This window comes from Musca autumnalis, unplaced genomic scaffold, assembly GCF_047663935.1.
Source record: "Musca autumnalis isolate F117 unplaced genomic scaffold, ASM4766393v1 scaffold_2, whole genome shotgun sequence".
Lineage (NCBI taxonomy): Eukaryota > Metazoa > Arthropoda > Insecta > Diptera > Muscidae > Musca > Musca autumnalis.
The window spans coordinates 209,337,155-209,349,314 of record NW_027411755.1 but is presented as its reverse complement, the minus strand read 5'-3'; the positions used below and the strand labels follow the sequence as shown (position 1 = coordinate 209,349,314).

The window sequence follows — 12,160 nt, the reverse complement described above, 5'->3', positions numbered from 1 at the left end:
GATCTGCACACGATCGACCAGGGCGAAAACCCGATGTCAGCGGTCTATTTGCTCATCGGGGCTGCTTAGTTCACGACCATTTTCGTCATTGATTGCTGCTATAGGTCTAATATTGTTACCACTCATTTGCTTAATGGTTTCGTATACACCACGAATATTACCAATATTAGAAACCTGTTCTGCTTGTTCAGCCAGCTTGTTGAAATATAGAATGGTGCGTAATATTTTATTGCATCGAGAGTCTCGTTACTGATCCATAGTTTTTAAGGTTGCTGCGCAGTTCCAATGACGGACGTTGCTACTTCTCTGCAGGTTGTTGCTATATCGTCCCATGCGTTTATCATGTTGTTTCCCCGGAGTTTTTCTGTTAGGCCTACCTTATATCTGTGGGCCGTTTCTGCGGATTGCAGTCGCAGGAGGTTTAATTAGATGGGCTTTTGATGTTGGCGATTTATAACGGCCGGTCTTAAACGTAGAGTAGCAACTAGCAGAATGTGGTCACTGTCGATATCAGCTCCGCGTCTCGTTTTGACATCCATCAGTGAGCCCAGAAAGAGTTTACTAATGAGGATGTGGTCGATTTGATTTCGCGTTTGGCCATATGGTGATACCCATGTGCATTTATGGATGTTTTTGGAGCCGCCAATAAATAGACGATTTCTGGCATTTCGACAAGTCTATCGCCGTTATCGTTCCAAGCACTTGTTTGCCCATAACTGTGCTTAAATTGCTGTTATTACAACCCACTTTGGCATTAAAATCACCGATAATAAGCTTGATGTCTCCCTTTGACAGAGAAGTTATAGCCGAGTCAAGCTGAGAGTAGAATAAATCTTTTGAATCATCATCATCGGGTTCCGTTGGGGCGTAGTACTGTACGATAGATATGTTGCAGAACTTTGAGTTGAGCCTTGCCATGATGATTCGTTCGGATATGGCTTTATATCCTAGGAGGGCTTTCTTGGCTTTTGGTGATAAGAGTATACTAACTCCATTTACTCTGTTAGAGGTATTCCCAGAGAAAACAAATTTACTGAGTTATATTTTCTTAGACCCTTGTTCCCCTTAAGAGGATTGTAAAAAATTGGCTGAGATATGAATTTCCAAAGTCAGAACCCACTTATTTTTTTGTGTAGAGGGCTATTTTTATTATTTCTGTTTTTTTTTATTACACATTAGTATAAAAGGACCCTATGAATGAAACAAGTATGTTATATGGATGTTCATTCATTGATTTTATAGATTCAGATATAGTAATAAACAATAATGTACCACTTAATGGTGAGAGGCAAGTGGTTGTGTGCACTCGTGAAAAATGAATGTTGCAAAAATTGTTCAAAAAAATTGACGTAACACTCGGATATTTTCGCATATTTTGTGTGTTTTTTTTGTATTTTCTTATAGTATTGTCTGTCTTTCAACTTTTATAAAGTTTCATTTGGCCTATGCATTTCCCTTATTTGGCCTAAAACGTAAGCACTTTGTAATAATTATTACAAATTATCAAGTACATGGATAGGCATAATATTTGAAATTCTCTGATTTTAGTACGACCCAGGTTTTTATACCCTCAGCATTTATGCTAACAGTGTACATATCGACACCTCCATATAATAGTATGCTAAGTCTAAAAAGTGAGTTTCGCAGGAGAAGCTCTCAAAGTTTGGCAATTTTTTTGAACTTCAGTACTATGCTAAGTCAATATTTGTTTATAACTTCTGTTCGGATTGACCGATCATTACCAAAATTAGACAGAATTTAAGTTAAAGGACGTTCAACACCTCCAAATAATAGTTTGCTAATTCTGAAATGCGAGTTTTGCAGGACAAGCTCTAAAAGTTTGGAAATTTCTTTGACCTTCAGTACTATGCTAAGTAAATATTTGTATATAACTTCTGTTCGGATTGTCCGATCATTACCAAAATTTGACAGAATTGAAGTTAAAGGACGTTAAATATAAAAATGTAAAGAACTTGAAAACATGCTAAGTCGACTTAGCATACTATTGTTTGGAGGCGTCGATATATACACTTTCATACGAGCAAAATGTGCCTCATCGAAATAATGGTTTTAGACCCCAATTATGTTTGGGCAAAATGTGTTTCAGACAATTTAGAGTCGATATAGCAATGTCCGTCCGTCTGTCTTTCTGGCTGACTGGCTGGAGCGCACGATAACTCTCGAACGGATCAACCGATTTTGTCCAAAATTTGTCTTTGGTAATATGTTGTCCAAACTTAGTTTAAGTTCGATGATGGGTTATATCGGTCCACTTCTTCCGGTACCTCCCCAACAAAAGTTTGATAATGTTCGGAAAATTTGTACGTACAATAACTCTTGAAGGGCTTATCCGGTTTGGTCCATACTTTGCACATCGTGAAGTGTCTACCAGATTTAAATGAGGTTCCAATATGGACCCAATCGGTATACTCCTTCGGGTACCTCCCACACAAAATTTTGGATAAGTTCAGTTAAGGACCTGATCTACAATCGCTATGATTTTTGTTGTAGCAACTTGTACTGTCACTGTCCCCCACACAACGGTACAGCTTTCATCAGGGGCAAGTCCATACTTCCTAAGAAAAAAGCCTGAAAGTTGCAAAAAACCCCTATTTCACCGTTTGAGTGGCTGGAGCGCAAGATAACCCTCGAACGGATCTGCCGATTCGGTGCAAAATTTGGCCTTAGTAATATTTTGTCCAAACATAGTCTAAGTTCGAAGATAAGCCATATCGGTCCACTCCTTCAGGACCTCCCCCACAAAAGTTCAAAAATGTTCGGAAAAATTGTTCGTAGGTAACTCTTGAAGGGAGTGGCCGATTTGGTCCATACTTTACACATCCTAATATATGTACCAGATATATATCAGGTTCGATATGGACTATATTTGTCCACTCCTTCGGTTACCTCCCACTTAAAATTTCGGATAAGTTCACTTTAAGACATGCTCTGGAATCACTTTGATTTTTGTTGATACAAGTTGCATTCGCTGCCTCAATTAAGATGGTGAAAGTTTTTTCAGGGGCAAGTCCATACTTCTTAAGAAATCAGCCGAAATGGTGTAAAAACCCCCTATGGCACCATATGTAGTGGCTGGAGATCCACTTCACAATGGTCTATGTCTATCCATTCCTTTAAGTATATCCTCCGCGAAACTTTTAATCTTTAATTCTAATCAACATTTTTGTCGCTTCATACGCCCAACATGTTTTCAAACCGCCTAAATAAATACGTTTGTTGGGAAAAAAATGTTTCAATATACACAGGCTGAGGGTATATCTCTGTCGGTAAAGCCGACTGATACTTTTTTACTTGTTCTTCTTGAATCTTTTTTATCGACTCACTTACACAGAATACAGCCTGATTTCCCTGTTCACATCGAAATAATTTTCAATGAGTGTCAAATTTCTGCATAATGGAATAATCTATGAAAAGTATTGCTTGCTCGTTTCTTTTTTTCTAAGAAACACTAACAAAAATAGAACAAAAGAAAGTTATAAATTGTTCACATAATATTCTAATAAAATATTTGACATTTGTAGGGAATCCACAAAGTGACCACAAGAATTACAGGAAAAGAAGACAGAGCAAAAAAATAAAAAAAGAAATAAAAATGAATTTAAACAAGTAAGAACGGCATTAAGTTCGACCCTCCACCACGAACTGTATTGAAGTGAATAAGAACAATTATTTTTCTTTCGTTTATAAAAAAAAACTAAGCTCTTCCTCCTATTGCAGGAGTAGTATATCCTAAATGATAATACTCCCTTCAAAAGAGCTCATATGGGACGCCATTGTAGTTCTTTCCATTGCAATTATCCGAATTGAGATTTTTCTGGCAACACACAGCAATCTTGGTTAGAAAATTTGACAAAAACCCTCGAAATAAATATAAATTGGGCAATAACTGCTAGACTTAAACCTCGATATACATACATGGGCAATTTGTTTGCGAGAAAGTTTTCTATAAAAAATTGTGATTAAAATCTTTAAAAAAAAAAGCTTAAAAGGTGGCTACGCTTATATGGGGGTTATACCAGAAGTGAAGAATGAATGAACTTTTGCCTATTAATGCCTAAAATAACATTCATTCAATTTTTTATAAAAAAAGTTTCCGCACAAATCACTTAAAAAAATTTGAAAAAATTTTATGAAATGAAAAAAAAAAATTCTCAAAAAAGTATTTCCTGTTGCACGAATGAATGATATTTTGCCTATTAATGACTAAAATAACTTTTATTCCATTTAAATGTTAAAAAAAGGTCCCGCACAAACCACTTTTAAGATTTATGATATATGAAATAAAGTTATATAATATAAAATTATATACATATATGTTATAATAAGATGATAAAATTAGTGAGAAACAAACGGTTATGTCATTTTGGTTATGTGGTGTTCCCCTATACCTTGTTTTCAGTTAAATATCTGCTTACAGTGACTTCAAAAAATTGTCAAAAGTTGGAAAAATAAAAAAACTTTGAAAGCTTTTTCATAGAGTCACTTCATAATGGACCAATGTTTCAAATTGTGCAAACTTCCAGAATTTTTTTTGTCAAATTTTATAATATAAAATTAAGAAAAAATAGTAATTATTCGAATCCCAACTTAAAATTTTTTTAATTAAGCGCAGTTTAATACAAACAAATTTCAAGAAAATCGAAGAGTGCAATCATTGAAAAAAATGGTTAAATATTAAATCGAGAAAATTGCATCCAAGCCCACTGTGCAATTTTTTTCTATTTTTTATTAGATACCTGATAAAAAAAACAAAAAATACAAAAAACAATTTTATATACCCTCAGCATTTATGCTAACGTGAACGTGTATATACCCCACACTTTCATACGAGCAAAATGTGCCTCATCGGTTTTAGACCCCAAGTATGTTTGGTCGAAAGCAGTTTCAGCCAATTTGGAGTCTATTTAGCAACGTCCATCCGTATGTCTGTTTGTCTGCCTGGCTGGAGCGCACTATAACTCTCCAACCTATTTGGTCCAAAATTTGCTTTCGTAATGTTTTGTCCAAACCCAGTTTAAGTTCAAAGATGGGCCATATAGGTCCATTCCCTCCCCCACAAAAGTTCAAAATTTTTCGCATACTGTGCATATCGTAATATTTCTACCGGACGGAGATCAAGTTCGAATATGGACTATATCGGTCCACGGTACAAGTATTTTCAGGGGCATGTCCATACCTCCTGAGAAAATGGCCCGAAAACTCTAAAAAACCGCTATGACACAATGTGTCAAACAAAAAATAACGCTCTACAAAACACTAATACTACCTGTGCTGATGTATGGCTCCGAATCCTGGGTACTTGCGCAAGCAGACATGGCAGTGCTTGGTGTGTTTGAGAGAAAAATTCTTCGAAAGATCTACGGACCAATCTGCGTTGACGGTGAATATCGACGTCGCAGGAACCACGAGCTGTAAGTAAATAAGACACAATGTGTAGTAGATGGAGCGCACGATAACTCTCGAACGGATAAATCGATTCGGTCCAAAATTAGGTAATTGTAGTATTTTGCGTAAAATTGAAACATGTTCTAAGATGGACCATATCGGTTCACTCCTTCGGGTATATCTTCCACAAAAGTTAAAAAAAACTTTGCGTGCGAAAGCTTTTTTCATCGAATCACTTTATAATTAAGATTTTATGTAATCTTAGGTAAAACCTCTTCAAAATATCATACAGGGATACGAAGTTGTAAAAAAGTTATAACTCTAGTGAACCTATACTGTCTGATTTGTTGCAAGGGATGTTTTGTACCTGCGTAAATGTATAGTACCTTTAGTTAAGACTAAATACCAAATTGCAGTTATTCGTTTGAAAAATGTGCCCTCAACGAAGTCTAAATATCAAATTCAAGCCATTTCGGTGGGATATTAAGGCCAAACCTTCAAAATACCGAAAATCGGGAGGTTCTAAGGAGGCTATAGAAAAAATGGACCTATACCGACAAATTTTAGATGGAAATTTGTACACCCCCAACGCAAACTAAATGCCATATTTCAGAAATTTCGGTGCGATACTGAGGCCAAACCTTCAAAATACCGAAAATTGGGAGGTACCGTTCCATGGGGGCTATATGAGGACGTAGACCGATATCGACAAATTTCGGGTGGAAAGTTGTATACCCCCAACGAAGACTAAATACAAAATTTCAGCCATTTTGGTGGGATATTGAGGACACAACATTCAAACTACCGAAAATTGTGAGGTAGCGTTCTATGGGGGTTATATGTGGACGTGGACCAAAACCGACAAATTTTAGGTGGAAAGTTGTATACCCCCAACGAGGACTAAATACCAAATTTCAGCCATTTCGGTGGGATATTGAGGTCACAACCTTCCAAATACCGAAAATTGGGAGGTACCGTTTTATGGGGGCTATATGAAGATGTAGATCTACACCGACAAATTTCAGGTGGAAAGTTTTGAACCCCCAGCTAACACTAAATACCAACTTTCAGCCATTTCTGTGGGATATTGAGGACACAACCTTCAAAATACCGAAAACTGGGAAGTACCGTTCTATGGGGGGCGATATGAAGACGTGAATTGATACCGACAAATTTCATGTGGAGAGTTTTGTACCCTCTTCGAAGACTAAATACGAAATGTCAGCCATTTCGCTTTTATAATGAGGCTAAAACCTTCAAAATACAGAAAATCGGGAGGTACCGTTCTATGGGGGCTATATCAAAACGAGGCCTATTTTCAATACCAAACATCCCAGGAGTAAGAGAAACTTCTGTACTAAATAACAAAGCTCTATTTTTAAAATTGCGAGGTGTATCTTGATTTCAACAGACGGAGAATTTTACCCTGATCAAAAATATATATTCCTTATGGGGTCTCCGATGAATATTTGGATGTGTTACAAACGGAATGTCCAAGGGCATAATTAAGATATTAGTTTAACATAACTGGGAATAGGAATAAATTGTATATAAAACAAGTAAAAAAGTATAAGTCGGCTTTGCCGACAGAGATATGCCCTCAGCCTATGCAAATTGAAACACTTTTTTCACAAAAAAATTATGTATTTAGGGGGTTTCAAAATTTTGGTCGTATGAACCGACAAAAATGTTGATTAGGATTAAAGTTCAAACATTTTGCGGAAAAGGTACTTAAAGGAATGGACCGACATGGAACATGGGGGTTTTTACACCCATCGGGCTGTTTTCTCAAGAAGTATGGACTTGCCCCTGAAACAACTTTTACCATCGTAATTGAGGCAGCGAATGTCAGTTGCTTCAACAAAAATCAAAGTGATTCAATAGCAGGTCTTAAAGTGAACTTATCCAAAATTTTGTGTGGGAGGTACGGGATGGAGTGGACAAATATAGTCCATATTCGAACCTGATCTATATCTGGTAGATATTATGAGAATGTGGACCAAATCGGTCACTCCCATCACGAGGTATCGTGCGCACAATTTTTCCGAATATTTTCGAACTTTTGTGGGGTAGGTACCTGAAGAAGTGGACTGATATGGATTATCTACAAACTTAGGGCCTGTTTATGTATGTCGATAAGAAAACGAATGCGTAAGAAAAACTACCAAATTTGAGTGTGTTTTTCAAATTTGATTTTTTGTTTTGAAGCAAAAGCAAAGGAAATATTTTTAAAAAACTATAGTTTGGGTGTGTTTCATGCGCACACATTTACGTTTCGAAATACATAAACTGGGGGTTAAAGTAAGTTTGGAAACAATATTACGAAGACCAAATTTTGGCCGGAATCGGCATTCCCGTTCGAGAATTATCTGGCGCTTCCACCCATAAACATGGTGTCATAGGGTTTGTTTTTCAACTTTCAGGTTATTTTTTCAGGAAGTATGGACTTGCCTCTGAGGAAACTTATACCTTCGTATAGGGGACATTGAATACAAGATGGTACAACAAAAACCAAGGCGATTCGAGAGCAGGTCCTAAACTGAATTTTTCCGAAATTTTGTGTGGGAGGTACTCCAAGGAGTTTACCGATTGAGTCCATATTGGAACCTCATCTAAGTCTGGTAGAAATTTCGTAATGTGCAAAGTATGGACCAAATCGGTTACTCCCTTCAAGAGTTATCGTACGCACAAATTTTCCGAACATTTTCGAACTTTTGTGGAGGAGGTACCGGAAGGAGTGGACCGATATAATCCATCTTTGAACTTGAACTAAGATTGGACAAAATATTACGAAAGCCAAATTTTGGACCGAATCGGCAGATCCGTTCGAGAGTTATCTTGCGCTCCAACCACTACACACGGTGTCATAGGGTTTTTTTGTAACTTTCAGGCTATTTTCTCAGGAAGTATGGACTTGTCCCTAATTAAACTTACAGCGTCGTTTAGAGGACAGCGAATACAACTTGCATAAACAAAAATCAAAGCGATTCGAGACCAGGTCCTAAACTGAACTTTTCCGAAATTTTGTGTGTGAGGTACACGAAGGAGTGCACCGATTGAGTCCATATTGGAACCTAATCTAAGTTTGGTAGAAATTACACGATGTGCAATGTTTTGACCAAATCGGTTATTCCCTACAAGCGTTATCGTGCGCACAAGTTTTGCGACAATTTTTGAACATTTGTGGGGGAGGTACCTAAAGGAGTGGACCTATATGGCCCATCTTCGAACTTAAATCTAAAGAATATAATTTTTTTCCCAAAATTCCTATTATCGATTTTTAAGGACAATGCATATCCTGAAAGGATACTCGATGGCCTTTCCAACGCCACCTTCCGTATTCTTTAACTATTTTTAGTTCTCGAATTATTTGCCGTTTTCTAAAATGGGATCTGCATGTTTGTATGTATGTGGCTAACTGACATACGTATATATGTATGTGCGTATTTGTCAAATACGTTTTTACAACTTGTTTACATGCAGTTCTAACTGTTATACTACACAAAACGTATTTGTTATACAACGCCGCTGGTTTATGTCTTCGCTAGTTAAATACGTATTTATTTTCACGCACATAATCGAATCTGGACAAAATATTTCGATACCCAAAATTTGAACCGAATCGATTGATCCGTTCGAGAGTTATCGTGCGCACCAGCCAGACAGACAGACAGACGGACGGACATTGCTAGATCTACTCAAAATTGTCTGAAACAGATATCGTACAAACATACTTGGGGTCTAAACCATTATTTCGATGAGGCATATTTTTGGTCGTATCAAAGTGTAAATACCCTCTTTAGCCTAAAGGCTGAGGGTATAAAGAAGCAAAAAAAAAATCAACATAGGTCCAACTTTAGGTATGGCCCCCATAGAACGGTACCCCCTGATTTCTGGCAGTTTGGGGGTCTTGACCACATCTTCCAATGAAATTGGCTACACTTTGGCTATCGGTATTCCCTAGTGTTAGAAAACCTACTTGCAAAAAATTTTTGAAATGGGTCAACGTTTTGATAGGGATTTGGCCGAAATGACACTTAATCTTTCCTGGAGGTAGGTTACACCCGAAACATTGTCGATTTATGTAGGCCCCCCCTTTGATGTTGTCCCCATAAATCGGTACCGGCCAATATTCGGTATTTTTAGGGTTCTAGCCGTAATAATCAATAAAAATGGCTGAATTTTCCAAATTTTACATTGAGGACCACATTTTGACGTATCCTTCTTATAACTAAACCGCACAATGTCTCTTCTATATATTTAAAAAGCTGAAATGTATCACATGCACATTTGAAAAAATGACAAAAACCCCCTGAAATGTGCCCTCAGTATTTTGGGTACCATTTCCAAAGTCGCAGAAATACGCAGCTGATAGTTTGAAAATAAAATCTTTAGACTACTACTGATATTTAAATAAAATCGTTGGGGGAAAAGAGGGGGAACATAACTAAAACCTTACATGAAATTTAATTATACTGAAGAAATGACATTACAAAAGTCTTCCAGCCAACATGCATATTCAATAATGAACCCAAAAATTAACAAACACACAGCTGCATAAAAATTAAGTTAATACATTGTTTTTCAATATTCGAATTAAATTATTAATCAATATAGAGTTCATTTCGTTTAGTATTAATATTTTACTTTCACCTAACTTTTGCATTAAATTCACCTCGAAATCCAGACTGTTAAAATTTTTCTTTTTCTTTGGTACCAAAAATTAGACTTTCATTTCTTTAATTTTGGCTAATGGCAGCGAACACTGTGCGCTCCCTGCTGGCTACGTCTCTGAAATATGTACCAGTTGAATCTAGGGTTAAATAATTGCCATGCTGTTGACAGTCTTCCATCTATCTATAACTACCTATAAGCGGTATAATGCGGGTGTTGCTATTATTATTTGTTTTATTAATATTTCTCTTTTTCTGAGGAAAAAAGTGTAAAAAAACATGACAGATTCAATTACCGTTATTCAATACTCCAATTGAAAGAATGCAGCAGCCAGCAACCAGAAGTCAGCAAACCAACCAGACAGACACTCAGCCCGACAACGAGTCAGTCAGTCAATCAGCTCAGAAGAACATCAATGAATGAATGAAGGAATGTTTTTGCTTGATTAATTAAATCATGAACAAGCTGCGGAAGCTAGGTACGGGAGACGAACGCTTGTTTTATTTCCACACTTTTATGCAAATTAATAACAATTATGTGGCATTGAACACCGGAACACAACTTTATGTAGCTTTGAATGTAAAATTGTAATAATTTTTTTGATTAGATTTTCCTTTTAGTATTTCTTTCCTTTTTTCAATTTTCTATTTTTTCTTTTTCAATTCATGGATTCATGGACATTGTGGGCCTAAAAGTGGTTTTCAATTGAATATGAAAAGCCACTCGTTTCTTTATTTGCTTATGGAAACCTCGAATCGTTAATGAATTATTCAAAACTCAATGTTGAGGGGGGTTTGTTTGTGCATTAACCGGCCAGCAGAAGTGCATGGAACTGCAAGAAGACACGCGATAGTTGTTTGACTTATTTTTTATTTTTGTTTATTCAATTTTAAAAACACTGCCATGAAATTCAAACAATTTCAGCTTTTATCAGCACTTTGACAAGAATGGCATAAATATTACCGGCGATGGCAGCTTAGTTTTGGAACTTCGAATTACACAATTTCGTAATCTCAACACGTAAATCAAAACATTATCTCCTCATTCAATCAGCATCTTTATCTCTTACTTCTCACAATTTATCATCACCAGTGTTACATGAAAGGCAGGAAAGCATCTTTCAAATGAACTTCTTAACTTTTGAAATTTATCACACACGAGCGCCCGAAGAGCATAGCATCATCATCGTTGAACTAGCTTAACTTTAACTCCAGAAACTAGGTATAACTTCTTTAATATTTTCTATTATATTTTTTTATATTTTTCCTCTACGCTTTCGATTTCATCCAAATGTAAACGGAAACACTATGCACCAATTTTCTTTCTTTCTTCCCTTTTTGAAAACAATAACAAAATTTCAAATTTTTGTTGTTATTCTTTTACAGCAAGCAAAAAAACGCATCGACCGTATCAATCGCGGGCACGACGCTCAAAACATCCGCTCACGTTGAGTGTTTGTAAAGAACTGTTGGGGTTCCCAATTGCAAAAAGTATTTTTTTCGCATTCATTTCTTTCGTTGTTGCTTTGCTCCGTTCTTTCACTGTTCCTTCATTCATCACAGCACAGCCATCATCAGCACGATGGTGGCCGTCATCATCTCTTTGCACTATGGCCCCACACAACAACATTATCGTTGGGGCTGAGTACAGGTTCTCTTTGTTGTGTTTTTCTTCTCCCCATTTATTCCGTTTGTAAGAGTAATATTGGGGTAAACAATGCTCAGTGGCAATGTTACCACTTTGTGTTTTATAAAAAATCGCTAAAATAGTGGCAAATGAAAATCGCATAAAGCAAGTAAGAATGGCGTTAAGTTCGGCCCGGCCGAACTTGTTATAACCTCCTTGACGAGTTGTATTGAAGTACAACTGAACAATTACTTTCCAGCAATTTCGGAAAGTTTTGCACCCCCAACGAAGACTAAATATCGAATTTCAGCCATTTCAAAATACCAAAATCGGGAGGTTGCACTCTATGGGGGTTCATATAGCCTGGACCTATACCGACAAATTTCATATGGAAAGTTTTATACCTCAAATGAAGACTAAATACCAAATTTCAGCCAATTCGGTGGAATATTGA

General features: G+C 36.6%; 1 protein-coding gene across 2 annotated transcripts in view; it reads right to left on the bottom strand.

Moving 5' to 3' along the window:
* LOC141395201 (serine/threonine-protein kinase MARK1) overlaps positions 1-11,663 on the bottom strand; it is a 344,095-nt gene extending 332,432 nt beyond the window's left edge. For both annotated transcript variants that reach the window (XR_012410568.1, XM_073970735.1), the window contains exon 1: positions 10,376-11,663. The gene's annotated coding sequence lies outside the window, so the exon portion shown is untranslated. The remainder of the gene's footprint in view (positions 1-10,375) is intronic.
* Positions 11,664-12,160: the final 497 nt, after the last annotated feature.